The sequence below is a fragment of the Muscardinus avellanarius genome (genome assembly GCF_963383645.1).
Source record: "Muscardinus avellanarius genome assembly, chromosome: 3".
NCBI classification, from domain to species: Eukaryota; Metazoa; Chordata; class Mammalia; order Rodentia; family Gliridae; genus Muscardinus; species Muscardinus avellanarius.
In genome coordinates, this window is record NC_137788.1 from 37,991,081 (window position 1) to 38,005,779 (window position 14,699).

The 14,699-nt window shown below is 49.7% G+C and overlaps 1 protein-coding gene across 2 annotated transcripts in view; it reads left to right on the forward strand.

Moving 5' to 3' along the window:
- The window catches only part of RNF220 (ring finger protein 220), a gene marked incomplete at its 5' end in the record, with an annotated part of 265,038 nt that overhangs the window by 133,912 nt on the left and 116,427 nt on the right, over positions 1-14,699 (forward strand). The gene's annotated exons all lie outside the window — the stretch shown is intronic.

The window sequence follows — 14,699 nt, forward strand, 5'->3', positions numbered from 1 at the left end:
TAAAAATAAGAAAGAGAAGAAGAAGAAGGAAAACCCTAAGCACAGAGGCGGAATGCCAGTCTTTGCAAGACCACTGGTCTCCAGACGTCTTCCTGAAGCCAGGCTGCCTTCACTAGAGCTGACCCCAAAGCACTTTGGGGATGAGGTCTTGCAGGTGAGGCGTTGCTTTGAGCGATGCTCCTTTACAAGACCTCACTACGCAGCCTGAGGGGTGGACGCAGGCCACTGTTCTGGGGTTTCTGGGCTGTCCCAGAGGCCTTGTGTCTCCAGCCCTGGAGCTGTGGGCCTCAGCCTTCCTGGGCTCTCACCCTGCTGCTTTTCTCCCAAGCGGAGCCATGGAGATGGGGCTCGCTGGATCTCGGATCTCGCCGACTCACTCTCATGAAATGGCGCATCAGTAAGTGCTACTTAAGAAAACACATGGTCTGCCCCTCGAAAAGGCCCCCCTCTGCTGCAGCCGCCACCAACACCTTTCTTTATTCCGCCCAAACCTCACCAAGGGGAATTCGAAACAACTGTGGTGATAAATCCGCCTGCAGATAATTGGCAAGAAAACAACACTTGTGCAGTATATAACGTTTTATGGTTGTTTCATGTACTTTATTATAATACTAATGAGCAGTTATATATCAGGAGCTAACTGCACGCCGGATTAGCTTGTTAGCATGATATGAAATGGCAGAGCAAACAGTCCAGGCCCCTCGCTCCCTGCATGCCTCCCCCACCCTCCCTCCCTACCCCTCGGTCCCATTTGCACTCAGTAATTAGTATGCAAATTAGGCCCCGGGACCACACAAGTTCTAGTATATTACAAGGGCTTTATTATGCTCTTGTGAGTACATGATGGAAACGGCCCATGACAGTGTTTATCTCGCTACCTCTGTCTTGCCTTCCCCTTTATCTCTCTCCCTTCTACCCCTACACACACACACACACACCTTCTTATCCTTTCCTGTATCAGACACCTCCAACTTAATAGGAGTTCACTAGGTCTTCCTCCTGCTATATGAACGTACCCAATGGTGAAAGCCTGCTCCTAGAAGCCAGAGTTCCATTTCAGTTGTCATGACTGAAAGAAAATGCTCCCTTTTTCTGTGGTTCTTAATGTGTGTGTGCCCCCTACCACTTTAAGAATGTGTTGAAAGTCCTAAGCCCCCTTCAGCAAACCAACATACATATTCACACATACACAACATTTTATATTCCGTCTCAGGAGCCCTAAATTCATACATAGAGGGGATCCATAGACTTCTTACCTCATATTGAGCAAATTTTACCTTTCTTTAATTCTCACCCTGGGATTCTAGTTTTGCCCTTTGAGTCTCACTAAGTAGCTGAGGCTGTCCACAAACCTTGATCCTCCAGTCTCCACCTCCAGAATGCTGGGATTACAAGCATGCACCAATATACCCAGCGCAGAACTTGTGTTTTCTTTCTTTCTTTTTTTTTTTTTTTTTTTTTTTTTGCAGGTCTGGGGATGGAACCCAGGGGCATTTGACCTCTGAGCTACAGCCCCTGCCCTATTTTTTATTCTTTATTTATTTTGAAACCAGTCTCACTGAGTTGCAGAGGGCCTCACTAAGTAGCTGAGGCTGTCTGTGAACCGCAATCCGCAGTCCTCCAGGTCTTAGCCTCCCGAATGCTGGGATTACAAGCGTGCGCCACCACACCTGGCTAGAATTTGTATTTTCTAGCCAACATGTAGAACACTTGTTTCTTTTTGTTAAATGTCACTTGTGTTCAACTTGTGGAAGGAATTTTTGAATCTTGACTCTGTACTTCACTCGTTGGCTGTCCCCAGTCTTATCTCACTGTAAATTTGTTAGCCCTTGAGACAGGAGGATCACAGTTTCTAGGACAGTAAGAGCAAATAAGTGAGGTCCTCTGCAACTTAGACCCTGTTTCAAATTTTAAAATATAGCTAGGCATGGTGGCGCACGTTTGTAATCCCAGCATTTGGGAGCCTGAGACAGGAAGATCGTGGTTCGAGGACAGCCTCAGCTACTTAGTGAGGCCCTTTGCAACTCAGTGAGACCCTGTTTTTCAAAATAAAGAATAAAGCCGGGCGTGGTGGCGCAGGCTTGTAATCCCCGCACTTGGGAGGCAGAGAGAGGAGGATCGCACAGGTTCGAAGCCAGCCGCACTGGTTTAAGAGACCCTATTTCCACATAAAAAAAAAGTATAAAATAGGTCTGGGAGTGCAGCCAATGGGAGTGTAGCTGGAGGTAGAAGGGCTTCCAGGAACCCCAGTACCACAAAAAAAGGAAGAAAGAAAGAAAGAAAGAAAGAATAAAAAAATAAGGCTGGGGGTATAGCTCAGAGGTAGAATACCCCTGGGTTTCATCCCCAGTACTGCAATAAATAAATAAATAAATAAATAAAAATAAATAAAAAAGAATAAAATCGAACTGGGAGGGTAGTTTACAGGTAGAATGCCCCTGGGTTCTATCCCCAGTATATTAAAAAAATTATTAGTCCTGTTGTTTATGGTTTAGGTTATAAATAAAAATTGCTGATCAGGGCAAAGGATAAAAACCTGTCATAAGTCACTGGAGACCTATTTTGCAAACACCGATAGATATTCTTTTAGGTATGCTTATCTGGTCAGGATCTACCTAAGTTCTCTCTCCTATATCTTCTTTCCCACCTTCTCTTTTTATGTCTGATTTACCCTATAAATGTTTTTTTTTTTTTTTTTCAGCACTGGGGATGGAACCCAGGGGCATTCTACCTCTGAGCTACACCCTCAGCCCTATTTTTTATTTTTTATTTTGAAACGGTCTCACTCAGTTGCAAAGGGCCTCCCTAAGTAGCTGAAGATGTCCACAAACTGCGGTCCTCCTGTCTCAGCCTCCCAAATGCTGGGATTACAAGCGTGTGCCACCACGCCTGGGAAATAAATGTTTTTTTTTTTTTTAATCATCTCTTGACCTTTGAGTTACCCCCATTTTCTTTCTTTTTGCGTGTGTGTCTGTATGTATGGTACTAGGGATTGAACACAAGGGCTCAGTCAGAGGGTTCTACCTCTGAGCTATACCTTCAGCTCTATTTTATTTTGAAACAGTCTCATTAAGTTGATGAGGACCTCATTAAGTAGCTGAGGCTGTCCTCAAATCTGTGATCCTCCTATGTCAGCCTCCAAAGTACTGGGATTTCAGTTGTGTGCCACCATGCCCGGCTACCCCCATTTTCTCATTTGCTTCTTAGCTGCATTTTGTGAAGGACTCCTCACACCTTATCCAAGGAATCTGGCCGTTGGCCTCCATTACTCCAATTAAACCGCTCTCACAGACATCGGTAACGACTTTAAAACTGCCAAACCCCATGGACACTTTTCTGCCTTTGTCTTATTTAATTTTGTTTCTGCATTTGACACTGGAAATCATCGCCTTCTTTAAGAGCTCTGCTCCCGTGACTCGCCATGAGCCCAGGACTTGGTCTTTCTCAACTCTGAGCATTCCCGCTCAGTCTCCTTAGGTGGCTCCTGTTCTTGTTCCTGCCCTTCCACTGGTAGTTCTGTCTTCTCTTTATATTAATCCATTTGCCTCTTTGTTTATTCAAAATAAGGAGCACTGAGCAATTCTAAGTGCCATTCACCACAGTGATAGAAAGATACAGGGATTCATGGAGCAGCGTTCCCACCGTCAAGGAGCCCAGACTGAAAGTCACAGTGTGATGTGACAAGAGCCCAAGGGAGGAGAGGTTTGGAAAAGATGTTATTGGAGCCCAGAGGAATGAGTGAGCTGACCTGGAGAGAAAGAGATGATGTAGACTGCACTAAAATTAACCTTAGGGGGTGAGTAAGACTTTACCAAACTCTCCCCCAAATCTCTCCTTTCTGCATCATTGGTTACCTGTATCACTGCAACACTCTTACAAATTTTTCTGATTCCCATCTCCCTCCTTGATTCCTCAAACCTCCCCTCCCCAGTCTGTTCACTATAAGGAGCATGCAGAAAAGTCTGTCCAAATTGCCAATCTGATTCTTTGTAAAACTCTTGACTATTCCTTTTGCCTGTAGGATAAACTCCCAACTCCTGAACATGGTGTGCACGTTTGTCTTACTAATCTGACCTCTGGACACCTGTCTCTAATGCTTGGCAGGCGGTCTTGCCCACTGTGATAGGGTCCATCCATTGGCCATGAGCAGCATAGAGAAGACATTCTCCTACACCAGCTTCAGTTGAACTTTGAACACTGCTCCTCCTACCAGCCAAGCTCAAAGCCTGGACCTGCAGGTCTCTCAAGGATACCTCTGAGCAGCCTGCCTCTCCCACGGCCCACCTCCCTTCCCAGGCTGCAGCAAAGCCCCGCAGCACAGGCCGACAGAGAACAGGAAGGCTGCTGCCCAAAGGAGATCAGAAAGGAAGAATCTGTAAAGCCTGAGCACAGAATAATGGGCTTCATGAATACTTAGCATAAGGAAGAGGGGGGAAAATCTGTGTAGCAGGCAGTTTTTGTAAAGCGTTGAACTGTACCACACATCACCCCCTGACAGGCCCTGATGTTAGCTCCTGGAATGGATCACAAGAGACTCATTAGAAAAAACAAATATTATCGCACGCTGAAATGATTTATGGAGAAAAATGAAAAATTTTGTGTGGTTGCGTTCCCTCTCACTCACTCCCCCTCGCCTCTGCCTTCTTATGGGGAAGTTATTTATGGCCCCAGACCCTTAACAAGAGAACAGCAAAGCTCTGAGCTGATCACTCCTGCAAACTGCCTACATTTGATTTTTATTAGTGACTTAAAGCTTCCTTTTTTTTCTTTATTGTCCTGGGTGAACCAAAATGCATTTTAATGCCTGCTATTCAGGCCAGACAAGAAATGTGTGAATGCCTCCCACACAAGCCAGCACTCGGCTTCTCTGTCCAGAACTGAGGAGAGTGCAGAAGGAGGGGAGGCGGAAGACCAAAGTCTTGGAGAGGCAAGTCAGGCGCCGTGAATGGCACCTGCCTATCTCCCTTGCGTGGAGCCGGCGGGTACCACAAATTGGTTTCCTTATTGAGGTGGAGGCTGAACCCAGCACTTTTCAGGCAAGGAGAGGCGATGGCAATTGGCATTTATCACGCTGTCTGCAATATGCCAGGCATTACTCTAGGTGCTTCTCTTAGATTATTTCACTTAATCTTCCTGACGACTTAGAGTTAGGTGTCCTTATGCTCATTTTATGAAAGAGAAAACTGAATCTCAGAAATGAGAGTTACTTATCCAAAGTAGCACAGCTAGTAACCGACTGAGATCGGACCCACATGCACGACCTCCTGTCTCTGCATCATCCCCGGGCTTGGATCATGATGCTTCTAGGGTCAGAACTTCTCTTTGGGTACTGGACTGGAACCCAGAAGCATTCTACCACTGACCTTCACTGCCAGCCCTTTTAATGTTTACATTAACATATAATGATTTGGGGAATTGAACTCAGGCGCATCCTACCTCTAAGCTAAACTTCTAGTCCTGTTTTATTTTTTATTTGGAAACAGGTTTTCATTAAGTTGCTGAGGACCTCACTAAGTTGCCGAAGCTGGCCTCAAACCTGAGATCCTCCTATTTCAGCCTCCCAAGTTCGGGGATAGAATCATAAGTTCTTAAGCACTAATTGGAAGGTTCCTCAGAAACCTGTTTCATAGCCCCATCTTCTGAGGAAGTCCCTGCCACGCCCCCGCTGGAGGTGCTGCATCTTGAGGCAGCCCAGGTCCCTGGAAGGCTCTAGGTGGGCCCAAATGTCTTCCACACTGAACAGTGATCTGGGCATCTCCAGGTTGGTCAGGTGTGTTTGTATTCTGCTCATCTTGCTTGGGAACATGGCAACTGCTAGTGCCCCTCTGACCATGCATCCCCTGAGCATAGGTAATTTTTATAGTTAAATCTTGAGAGATTTCCCTTGAGAAAAATGTTAGCTTTTGAAGTCCCCCAGGCGGAGCCTGACCTTTGCTTTCCTCACTGGGGCATTCAGGACCTGCGCTACTGGGGAGCCTGGGGTTGGCCCAGCAAACAGTGGTCAGTCCAGGTCCCTCCTGGCCTCCACGCTTGCAGACCTCTGTCCCCATACCGTGGTTCTCTCGACTCTCCAGTCTCTCCACCTGCTTCTCACACACATGATGCCAGCACTGGCCAGGAACAGAGTGGGCACCGGAGCAGGCCCCTGTGGACCCTCAGTTTTACGGTGACTGCCATTTTTTCCCTAAGTGGTTCCATTCTGATTCCACAATGGGCTCCTACTCTCAGCCAGACAGTTAACAAAGATGCACAAGAAATCTCAGCAGAGGGGAGCTGACAGGCTTTTCACTTGTGACAAGGTACCACTAGTCTAAGGTTGTGGCCTTCCTGAGCACGGGTGTGGAGGGTCCCAAACTGAACCTTGAGTGACCAGCCTTGGAAAGCGCCCTGCAGGTTGTCCTGTGGGACCAGGGGTGGGGTGGTCACCAGGAAGTAAGGAACTAGTGCAGTAGATGGCTCAGTCCCAGTTCACCCTGATCTGTGCCTTCCTCTCCTGGCTTGTCCCCAAGGAAAGCTAGGGCCCCAGAAAAAAAGGGTGTTATTGACAACAAGGGGCGAGGTCCCCCGTGAGAGGCCTTACAGGTTGCACCTCAGTGTGACCAGTAACTCACTCTGATATCTGAACAGAAGGAAGAGCTGCTGAGGAAGAAACAGCCTGTCCTCCCTCCCTTCTGGGCATCTAACCACAAGAGGAAGGGGATCCCGACCAGAGGGGCCTCTGGAACCCCTGAGTTCTTTGGCAAATTGGTTGGGGGCAAAAAAGCCTGCAGGGGGATGCAAAGGAGCACTGGAGGGAGGTGGGGGTGCCCCAGTAGGCCTGGAGAGCCGGGGCCACCCCTCCCAGGCCAGCTAGGGGCCAGAGCTGGGCCTCATTCCTGGAGGGCTGGTCTCTCGGCAGGGTTGCTAGGTGCGGTGATCGGGGCGCCTGCCACCGGCTGGCTGAGGCTCTGCCTGGAGACCGGTGGGGAGGCTGGGAAGAAGGAGCGGCATTATTTGGTTGATCCTTCCCTCCCTCCCCCAGCCTCAGCACAGTGAGCTTTCCGGAGGGATGGTTATGAGCCTGCCCATCCCCAGGCCTTCCCCTTTGTGCGGAGACCTCCCCATCAGACCCCCCACCTTCGCTGGCGGGCCCCCTCCCCCTTCCCTCCGGTTCAGCAGAGCCAGAGTTAAGCCCGGGGTTAATGCCCAGTGACACCTGCAGGTTGGCTAGTGTTGTTGACATGGGGGTGGGGGGAGGGGAGGGGTGATGGGGGAGATCGTTGGTGGCTTTATTATGGAGAACTCAGCAGGCCTGGGGCCTTCTATTGTCCAAGTGGCAAATAAATAAATAGGAGAAAGTAAGTCTTCCCCATGGCTTACCGACGGGAGGTTAACAGCTGGACATGACATGACAAATTGGGCATTTTTCTTTGGGGACTGATCCTTACAGCAGCTAGCAGGGAGAATGAGAGAGAGAGAGAGAGAGGGAGGGGGGAGTCAGAGAGACAGAAAGGGAGCCAGAGCACAGACCCAGCCAGTCACAGAAGCCCACGGTACACCATGTATGTGTGGGCAGGAGTACATGACTGGGGTGGCCAGGGAATGTGGCACCATATTTTGGCCCTTAAAAAAAAAGCAGAACAAGCCTTCTGTGTGGCTGCCTCAGGAGTAAATCCCAGGCCCCCGCAGCTGGGGACCTGGCTGGGGAAAGATGCCCTGGGATCTGTCACCTTGGGCTCCTCCCTGCTTCTGCCAAATGGAAAACCAAAAGGTGGACACTGGTTCCATCCTCAAGGCCCCTCCCTCCAGGTGGGCGACGGCCTGGGCTCAAGCCTGAGCCAGGACCAAGGCCCTGGCCCCCTACAACAACAGTGCCTCCCCCTGTCTCTGTAGCCAGGTGTGGGAGCAGCAGCTCTCCCCTGACCCTGGGGAGAGTGCCCAGCAGCTGTGCGTTGGATTGGAGTGGGAGAAGGGACAGAAGAAGGCTTGATCCATGCCAGGCCTGGCACCTGTTAGGCAGAGACCCGCTCGCCATTGCCTCTGCTGCTGCTTTTTTTTTCCATGTGTGTGTGTGTGTGTGTGTGTGTGTGTGTGTGTGTGTGTGTGTGTGTTTTGCCAGGGAGGTGGGGTGGTACTGGGGATTGAACTCAGGGGCATTCTACCTCTGAGCTGCATCCCCAGCCCTTTTTTTATTCTTATTTTTTATTGAGACAGAGTAGAGCTAAGTTACTGAGAGTCTAGGTTGCTGAGGCTGCCCTCAAAACCTGTGATCCTCCTGTCTCAGCCTCTGAGACAACAGGTGTGCGCCACAATCCCTGGCCAGTCACTTCTGAGGCAGAAGACTGGCAGCCAATAGCTGGTGCTCTGGGGTCAATAGGCCTAAACTAGTGTTCTGCTTCTCTTCTACTTGGCTTGTGCTTTGTGGCATGCTCTTTAACCTCTCTGAGGCTCAGTTTCCTTTAGGTGAGATGGGGATGAGACTAGTACCTTCTGTCTAGGCCACTGTGAGGTTTAAACAAGTTAATGTAGGTGAGAGTAGAGTATGGCACCTGACAGCTTCTTTATTTGTTTATTTTGGGTACTGGGGAATTGGATCCAGGGGCATTCTACCTCTGAGCTATACCCCCAACTCTTTTTATTTTTATTTTTTATTTTGAAACAGGGTCTTATCAAGTTGCTAAGACTGTTCTTCCTGCAGTCCTCTTGTCTCAGCTTCCCAAGTACTGGAATTCCAGGCATGTGCCACCACACCCAGCTACACCCACCTTCGTGGGTGCCCCTTAGTGCTTCCGGGAGGTGGGGCAGGCAGTCAGCCTCTTCCTCCTCCTTGTTGCCCTGTTTTTAAGATTGGCTGAGGCCCTTACGGCACTGTCCCTGGGGGAGGAAGGAGAGCCAGCCAGCACACCTCCACAGAGGTCACCGCCATCTCCCAGGGCTGGGCATGGACTAGCCCACAGCCCTCAGGAAGCTTCACCTTCAGGAACCACCTCTTTCCTTCCTCCTTGCTAGCAGATCCTGACCGTACCCGGTCAGTATTCCAAGATTGTTTAGAGAGAGGAAAGGATTCCTGATTTTTAGGAATGTTTGTTAAGTATTCTTAAACACAACTGTCCATTTTCTCTTTGGAAACAGAAAAACCACAGGAAGATAGAGAGAAAAAGCTTTATTAATTAATTGGTCTAAGAAACACTACTGAACTTGTACCAAATATCAACCCAGCCCTGGGCCCTGAGAATAAGCCTTAAACAAAGCAGGCGAAAGCCCCTGCCCTGGTGGAACTTACACTGGTTCTCCAAGAAGGCAGTGGGTTCCTCAGCGTGGCTCTGCCTCATGCACGCTCTGCTCAGTGTGGCCATGGCCTACTGTTGGACTCAAATAAGGACTGCACTAGAGAGGTGATCACAGAGGGGGCCTGGGAGGTGGGCAGGATGAGAGAAAAGAGCTGGTGGAGCAGGGCCAGAGGGAAGGCAGCTTCTGACGATTCCTGGAGGCCCCACTGGAGGAAGGTTTGAGAGGAGGATGTGGAGAAAGAAACCACAAGCCGTTCTTTCTTTACTTTTTGTTCTAGTATTGAACCTCCAAGCCACATCCCCAGCCAACTCTTTCTTTTTTTTATTTTTTAATTTTGAAAGAGAGTCTTGCTAAGTTGTTAAGGCTGGCCTTAAGCCTGAAATCCTCCTCTTTCAGCCTCCCAACTACTGGAATTATGAGTGTGTACCATGTATTTCATGCTTTGTCCATGCCGGAACTATCAGGCACTGTATAGATACTAGTTTCGACTTCTCAGGCACTCTGCAAGGCAGTTAATATTACTCCTTCTGTGCAGGTAAAGACTCTGAGGCTCAGAGGAGAAAGAGACCTACCCAAGTTCCATAGCTGGGAAATTACAGGAACCAGGTTTGAGTCCAGAGCCTTTGTTCTTTCCTCTGCCCACAATCCCCCATACCAGTTTTCTGGAGCACGCCTGGCAGAGGGTGTAACAGTGGAGGAGGAGACAAAGGCTGAGGAGTGGCTGGAACACAAAGGTGTTTAAAGGACAGAGGAGGCCCAGATTGGTGGTACACACCTGTAATCCCAGTACTTGGGAGGCTGAGACATGAGAATTACAGGTTTGAGGCCGGCCTCAGGAACTTAGTGAGACCTTCAGCAACTTGTCTAGAACCTGTTTCAAAACTAAAATGGCTGAAGTGTAGCTTGGAGGTAGAATGCCTGTGGGTTCAGTTACAGGGCCAAAAAGAAAATTTTAAGAGAAGAAGAAAGGAAAACAAAAAACAAAAGAAAGGAGGCAAAAGGAGAAGAGAAGTGGGGTGGGGCAGGGATTGTGTGCCAAAGATGGATGAGAGCTCTGTGCTACCACCTCTCCATCAGAACACTTCCGTTGTGAGCCCCGTCTCATGGCAAATTCTTCTGTAGGAAGTGAGGGGCAACTTGACCCTAAGAGAGAGGCAGGGACTAGTCCTGAAGGTCCTCGCTGGATCACAGAACCAAAGGGGTGGGAGGTTTAGAGAAAGGAGGCTTCAAAGGCATCATAACTCTGCCTGCGATGAAGGCAATACTAAGCACACCGTGAAAACTCATCGGTGGTGAGACAGGCACTCCAGGTGGGCTGCAGGAGGAACTGGGGAGCTCACTCTCGGCCTCCTCTCAGCCAGTGGCAAAGGGCCAAATCCCTGTCCTCCTCCCCAAGCCCAGGGCCTTGGCCTAGTGGCCCGCAGGCCGGTGTGAGAATTCCAGTGGCCAGGCCTCCTACCTGGAGAATCACCTCCACCCAGGGCTCAGAGAGCAGGAGCCACACAGGAGCTTTCTTTTTCCAGGAAGTCCCTTCCCCCAGCCCCCTGCCACTCACTCCCCTATATAATATTCCACGTTAGAGCTCATAAATGCTGCTGCGGGTCCCCAGCCTGATTGAATTTGGAAGCCATTGTTTACAGACGTCTGGCTGTACAGGGGGATTTATTGAATTTTCCATGAAATGTTGCTCCCCTAATGCTGTAAAAGGCAAGCAGCCCACATCAGAGGAGTCCTGCGTTACAGGATCAGGTTACCCCGAGATGGAGTGCTCGCTTCACAGTCAATGATGCACCAAGCCCTGGCTCTGGGCAGGCGATAGGGGCCGCGGGAATCACGCCTGGCTCTTTCCTCACACCCCAAAGCTGGTACTTCTGAGCCAGCCTCTGCCTTCATTTTCCCTTCCCCTGGCAATGAGTCTGAGAGCACCGAGGGACACCATTTCAAACAGATCTCCCAAATCCACCGTCCTCTCGAGCCCACCTGCTTCTGTTCCAGTGGCTGCATTGCCACGGTCCTGGCTCCAGGCTCCTGAATGCAGTCCTCTCTCGCCTGCCCTAAGGCCTGAGTGCACGCAGCAGGTGCACAATAAGTAAGGGAAGAGAAGGAAACAAGGTCGAAAGAAATGAGGACGGAACCGAAGCATTCATGAGTGTCACAGGTTGAGAAGGAACCATCCACGAGATCGCTGGCACACGAGGCCCTGCAACCTATGGGCACGAGAGGCCAGAGTGGAAATGTGGAAGAATGCAAGCCGACCAAGTTTCCTCAGTAATAAAGCACATTCTTTAAACCCTCCTCGTTCCTTGGGTGTCTGCCACCTTCCCTGTCTCTTTGCTCAGAAGTTTATTTCTCTTTAACCACTTCTACTTCCCACCACCAGCTCATTTCTGCCTTTCCCTTATTCTTTATTGAATCTGTCCTCTCGAAGGCCACCAATCCAAAACCCCAAAACCGTGTTAGTCCTGGCCTTAGCATCTCTGCCTGGCACACCTTCCTGAAATCCTTCTCTGCTCTCCCCTCCCTCCCTCCCCGCCTCTCTTATTCTCTCTCTTTCTCTGTATCTCCTGCACCACCACACTACCACACTTCTGGTTCTCCTTGCAGACAGATCCTTCGTGTTTACTCAGCGCCCTCCACCCACCCTAAATAAAGGGAGGTGTTCCCCAGTATTCTGTCTTTGACCCTCCTCCCTCCATGTGCACTTTAATCTGATGAGCTCATCTGTTCCCGCGCCCAGCGATCATCTTTACTTAGAGGACTCCTGCATATAAAGCTCCAAATCTGACCCCTCGCCGCTCTGCTCCCATTTTTTCCACCTGCCTCTGAACGTCCTCAGTGCTGTGTCCCACAGACATCTCAAAATTGGATCCGGCCTCTGGCCTCCACCCTCATGGCATGCACCTCGGTGGGCCTTGTTTCTGTTGATGACATTATCATTCTCACAATTACTCAGTCAAGAAATCTTGAAGTGGTCTTTGGTATAGGTGCCCTGGACTCACACCCACTGCATACCGAGTAGCTCTCAGCGCAGCCATTAGTACCCCGCACACACACTGGACACACGGCTTGTTCTATTTCTCTACTTCCTTGCTAGCATGGCCAGCACCACCATCCTCCTGGGCACCTAAGCCAGAGGCCCAGGCACCCTCTTGCCTCACATCCCCAGTGCCCTGCTCGTCACTAAACCCTATAGATCCCTTAGCTTCCTTAGCCCATTTCTGACTTAGTTTGGGTCCTCAATACAGTGTATCTCGTTTATATTGTCTAACCCGGTCTGTCTCTTACTGTTCACTCATCCCCCTGCTACTACCATGATCTTGTGAAAATACCACACTGATACCTGCCCAAGCCCTCCAGTGGCTCTTCCCTGCTTCCGCCATGATACCCAAGCTCATGAGGGCTCTTAGCATTTATATCCACACCCTTTACCTAAACTGCCCTCCGCCCCTCCAGCATTCCACCCTGACCCTGCATCCAGCCTCCATCTGACCCTCTCCCCATCATGCTTTAAGATGAGCTCAGAAGCCCCGCCCTCTAGGAAGTCTCCCCCCCATTCTCCCCTTTTCATTCCACTAAGCCACTCCCACACTTTGTCTATGCCACTGTCAGAACAGACGGGATGTGGCATTGTGATGGGCATTTTTCCCAACCATACAGTATCTTACGGGTTTTGCTACCTCTGGCACCTAGCACAATGCCTTGCATGTAGGAGGCTCTCTGGAAAGTTGCTGGGTGAAGGTCACATTTAAGTGAATGAGGCACAGCGTGCACAGTGGATGGTTTTCTTTCTCCACCTTTTCTGGGCCTCTTAAAAGGAATGGTTTCTAGCTGGACTTGGTGGTAATCCCAGAGTTTGGGAGGCTGAGACAGGAGGATTGCAGGTTCAAGGTCAGCCTCAGCAATTTAGTGAGGCCCTCAGCAACTTAGCAAGACCCTGTTTCAAACTAAAAAAAATAATAAGGCTGGGGGGGGGGTAACTCAGAGGTAGAATAACCCTGGGTTCAATTCCCAGGACCACAAAAAAAAGGAAGGAGGAGAAGGAGGAAGAGGAGGAGGAGGAGGAGGAGGAGGAGGAAGAGAAAAGAAAAAGGTGATGGATTCTGCCAGCATTGTGGTACACACTTGTAATCCCAGTATTTGGGAAGTTGAAACAGAAAGATTGCAGATTTGTGGCCAGCCTCAGCAACTTAGCGAGATCCTGTTTCAAAATTTTAAAATGGCAACTTAGGCCCTCAGCAACTTAGCAAGACCCTGTTTCAAACTAAAAAAATTAAATAGGGTTGTGGGTGTATCCCAGAGATAGAATACCCCTGGGTTCAATCCCCAGGACCACAAAAAAAAAAAAAAAAAAAGAGAGAAATAAGAAGAAGAAGGAAAGAAAAAAATGGTGATGGATTCTGCCAGCATCGTGGTGCACACTTGTAATCTCAGAGACAGAAAGATCGCAGATTTGTGGCCAGTCTCAGCAACTTAACAAGACCATTTCAAAATTAAAAAGTGGCCAGGTGCGGTGGCACACACCTGTAATCCCAGTCTTCAGAGGCTGAGACAGAAGGATTCCAGGTTCAAGACAAGCCTCAGCAAGTTAGTGAGACTCTAACCTCGTGAGACAGTTTCAAAATAAAAAGGGCTAGGCCTGCAGTGCCAGTGTAGAATGTACCTGGGTTCAATCCCCAGTGCAAAAAAAAAGTGTGGGGGAAAGAGTGGATTCTGAGAGTGGTAGTGACTATCTTGCGGCACATGGTTCCATCTTGACTAGTCTGAGTGTTTCCGAGGATGTGAGGTTTGTACCAGCCATGAGTTTCTATAGTCCTAGAATTCCTTCTCTGAACCAGTCTGATGTCTCTTCCCTCCCAGTTCTGCTCCCCCATATCGCAACCCTGTCTTCCCCTTCCTCCCTTGGTCTCTTAACGGGGGACTCCAGTGTGACCGAAGGGCCTCAAAGGAAAAACAACGATGCTCCACAGAACGCATGTGTTCCCCACGTTGGGCAAACATGCCAAGCTGCAGGGCGCCTGAAGGTGGGGTGTGCAGCCAGGGACGGGGAGCGTCCCCACGCCAGCCTCCTAGCTGGCAGACAGACCTCTCTTACCCTGAGCAGGGAGGGGCAGTCTCTCTGAAGGGAAGTGGCGGGTGTTGTTTTCTCAGATTTCATTGGTTTATTTATCCTACGCCTGGGCACCAGCTGTCCAACCTCCAAAAACAGAAGCAGCCGGGGCTCTGCTCCACCACAGGCATCCTGTCCCCAGCCTACAGTTCTACAAGGACCTGGAACCAAGCTAAGTTTGGAGTTGGTCCCCTGCAGAGTACAAGTCTGGGAGGGCCTGGAGCCTTATAGCTCAATTGCCCAGAGAGGTAGAAAGAGTGAATAGGCCAAGAAGAGAACACAGGCACAGGCCTGAGCCCCCTTGACCCCTGCTAGGTGTCCC